The sequence below is a fragment of the Leptosomus discolor genome, chromosome 16 (assembly GCF_034619465.1).
Source record: "Leptosomus discolor isolate bLepDis1 chromosome 16, bLepDis1.hap2, whole genome shotgun sequence".
In the NCBI taxonomy this organism is placed as follows: Eukaryota; Metazoa; Chordata; class Aves; order Leptosomiformes; family Leptosomidae; genus Leptosomus; species Leptosomus discolor.
The window spans coordinates 9332724-9337113 of NC_141406.1; positions in this window are offsets into that span (position 1 = coordinate 9332724).

Genomic DNA, 4390 nt, shown 5'->3' on the forward strand with positions numbered 1-4390 from the left:
CAATGTTAATATATTCCATCAACTGCCCTGAAAACAGGGGTCTTATGCACAAGAGCTATCCATTTCCCCGTTCATCCCCTGACAGGGATGAGAAAAGGCCACAAGCAGGTCTTCCTGCTGTCATCCAGTTTTCCACGGGGTGTGTAACATTAGTAACTGGATGCATCAGTATCTAGTGGGTTCTTCTGGTGGGTAGGGGTGGGAAGCGTTGCAGACTCGATGCATCTTCAGCCATAGTCTGTGTCTGTGAGAAGCTGACCACATGAGACATCATATGTAAGAGCTGCCATGAGTCACAGCTTTTGGTCCAATTGGGAGCCTGAAGATGTTGCTCTTCCGTTTTACATGAGTACAAAATTGTTCTGGTTGTTTTTTTAAAAAGGTTATCTAAAGCTGATTTTCTTTATCTCTATATGTACAACCAGGGCCTAGGTTTTCCCTTTCTAGGGTTTCTGTCACCTCTTCCTAAATTACTGGCCAAGGGAATAGCACAATAGCAGGTATTAGTTTCTCAGCAGTTTGAAGCACTAACTTAAGAGTCTTAACTGTGGGGTTAAGAGCCTAGTTGTATCAGGCCTGACTCCATTTGGGTTTCTTGGCATAATATCATAAACTAAATTTTATCTAGTGAGTTATGAGACACCAAGATCTCATTAAGGATGAACTTGTTACCCTGCTGAAGCCCATAATGGCATTTGTGTTGTTTCTCAGTCTGAATCATCCTGTGATGATACTGCTGGCTCTGATGTAAAGTGGATAGAGACTGCTCTAAACAGCAACTGGATGTTTGAAACTTTCATCTCCTGACACTGCTGCCCTTTGCTCCTCTCGGAGGGGAGTCAAAGGATCCAATCAGGAAAAAAATATTTTTTTGTTACTATTATTTGGAAAAGAACCGTACTTTATTAGCATGCAGACTGCATGTCACAGTCCATTCCATCTCAAGCAATGCTTTTCAGACCTCTTTAAAGCTTGAGTAAGAATCTGGAAACCTACCAAATGTAGAGCCATTGGACCTATTTCCCACCAGATTTACTTCCATCTGTACGCAAAAAGTGCAGAATCCATGCAAGAAAAATAGCAGAGTTTTGCAGAGGTTTAAATGACTGTGGGGTGCCAGGATGAAGAGAATATGGCTCTATATTTCTCTATGGAAGACAAATAATTCACGAAACAGGAGTGTGATGTGGTTCGTGTTTTTGCTTTGCTAAGCCCAGGGACTTTGTCATGTTGGTTTGGGATATTGATACTTTCCTTACAGCTCTCTACCTCCAGGGATGTTGTGGGTTGGGAAGAAAAAACCTGCCAGAGAAAGGACTAAATTATGCAGCAGATAATACAGCAGCTGTTGATCATGGATATAATTGTGTTTGATTTTTTTAATTATTATTATTAGGTAAAATAATGGTGGTTTTGGTCTAATCAAAGATATTTGTCTTTTTACTCAACCTCCAGCCTTCCAATCATGGTGGTTTTCCCCTGTTCCCCCCCCCCCCCCCCTTCCCCGTTAAGTGCAATCAAAACAACAGACCAGGTCTACAGCAGTTTGATGTTTATAAAGCAGTCCAATCATAGCTTCACTTCTGGGCAGGAATAAATAAATTCATCAAGCAATTGATGCTTTTGCGCTGCTGTTATGATAAATGTTGCCATCAATTACACCACTATGCTCAGCCTGCAAGGAGCAGAACTAACCGAACAGTGTTGCCTGATAGGAATGACAACAAGACAATATGTGTTGCCTCTACGCTTTGTATTTGTAAACACAGCTCTCCAATTACACTAATTTGTTTATTTGGATTAGGCAATAGATTAAGAAATGTTTTTAGTTAACACTGGAGCATAACACACATTAATATTTTGGCAAACATGACATAATTGTCTGCGTTGGGCTGGAATCAACCATGCAGTGAGTGTAGTCTTATTGACTTTGAAGTTGCACCAGCTCCATGCCATTGGAGCATGCAAAAAAAGCAACCGTTCATCTGGCTGGGACCTCTGCTTACTGCAGCACAGAAGAAGATCCAAATGTCACCTACTGAGTGCAGGACAAGGGTGGTGCATGGTAGTATTTGAGAATAATTTTCTTCCCTAACTGACTTTGGATTCCTCTGGAAAAAATAATAGTAGTCCCAATACTGAAGATGTTTGTTTATTATTGTGTTCTGAGGAGGTTGTAGGTGGTAGTTTTTAGGAGATTTGCTGTTTCAGCTCAGGACTGGCAATAATAAGGTAGCAACTGGCTTTTGTTCGATTTCTGTTGTGGACTCAGTGCCCTTGCTCTTTTGTTCCTGCGTGGTGTCTATCACAGTCCTTATGTGATGTGATGTGATTACAAAAGATTTGTTAGAGAAGTGAAAACCAAACTAACAGATAGCACCCGTAAAACCAGGAGCATATTTAACATTATTTAAGACATCCTTTCTTTGATCACAAGCTGTGAAGAAGGAGCAGCATTACATGAATTGAAGGAAATTAATTAATTCAACAAAGAGAGTTCCATTTCCTCCTTTGAAATTAATAAAAGGCTAGCAGCTTTTCAGAGTTGGACATTGTCACTAGAACGCCTAGAAATAAGTGCACTTTACAGCTCAAAGTAGGAGTAAACATACAACATCTGCTTCATTTAGTCCAGGGTTAACATGATGGCATGTTTATTTGACACTTGGAAATTTAAAATTCAACAAGCATGTACAGACCCTATATAAATGTCTGGAGAAGGATTCATAATTTATACTTTAGATGTCTAGATTACTTGCGTGCAGCAATTAAAGCCAGAACAGCGCTCTGTCTGTGGTGTGCCATCACAAGAGCTTTATTTGCCATGTCTGCTGTCTTCCTTACCTCATTTATTTGGTGTTCAGATGCTGTGGTGGGGTAGCGTTCGCTCTTTGTGTTTAGATGGCAACGGAGAGGAGCCATGTTCAATCCTCCTTTAATGGACACTACTGGCATGAATTTCAGACCTGTCTGCAGGTAGGATTTGGGTTAAGAAACAGGTAATTCTTAGCATAGGATCAAAATCAAACTTCCCTTTCTGTCTGCCTCACTGCCTCTGAGAGGTGACTGAACATAAATGACAATCTGGTCTATATAAGCAGCTGTTGTTGTTTGTGCTATTCTCGGGGGTGGGGTGGGGTGGGACGGGATGACAACGACACACAAAAATTCTGAAAATTGAGAAGTTGCACTAGTAGGTGTGAGGCCAGGGGTCGACCCAGCACTGCAACTACATCAAGACAGCTCTGAATAGGGTCAGATATCCCTGTGTGCACAAGACTGTCGTGGACATGGGGAGTTCATGCAGCTGGTTCTCTGAGGGATCAGCCCACTTTTCTGATCCAGCCAGAATCGGTGACTTGAAGGAAAGCTCTGTGAGAAAATGAGTGCAAGTTTTCAAACTGAGAGTGCGATCCTCTGCATTTCACATATCACACATTTAGCAATTTACTGGAATTGGAAGAGGGTCTGGTTCATTATAGTGCAGCATGGGTCACAGGCATTGAAGCATAAACTGAAAAAAACACGATATGCAACATCCTTATTAAACACAGTGCATGGTCTGCAATCTGAAAGAAGGAAGGCTGGACCCTGTAATCTACTCGGCTGAGAACAATTGTGCAAGGGTTTCTAAATGACATTTACAAATGATCAGAGGAATGCTGTGCTAATAGCATCCAGCCAAAAAAAAAAAAAAAAACCTCACTGGAAGATAAGAAATGGGTTTCAGTCCTCATAGCAGTTCATTGTCTGCAGCAAAAGGATTTTGTCTTTTTAGCATTTCTTCCAAGTGTTCATCTGCCTCCTTATCAAGAACTGGGGCTTTAATCTAGTGGAGGTTTGAGTTTCCAAAGAAGGTGCTTTTTTCTATTTGTGAGTTGAAGACTGGTTGTGGTCATCATTTACTCCGCTGTCCTGCTTGCTGCTTCTTTACCTGCCATAACACCAGTAATAGGTGCAATTATGACAGGGTAAAGTAAGTGTCTGATTTACAGCCTCTGCTAAAGAAACAGCACAAGTCTTCCTGTGCTGCCCCAGGCTGAAGATCTGCCCTCTAGATGGTGTAGGCACACTGCTGTCCCTAGATGGGACTGGTGGGCAGCAAGCAAGTGAACGTCTGGACTGATTTTTTCAGATTAGAAAAGCCTACCTTATGCTTTCATAGACTTCTGTATGAATGGAAAGTGCTGGGTTTTTTTAATCAAAGCCAATATGGAAAAGGATTTTCTGATCCCTGGCAATCCCAGATGTTGCAATGATAGGTTTTGGGGTTCATAAATGAAACAAGAACTATGAGAATTTCACATCCTCCTTACTTACCTTCTCCAAACACAATTGAGGGAAAAGCTTTGATAAGCGTTGAATCTTGAAATTACGTTCAAAATTGCTT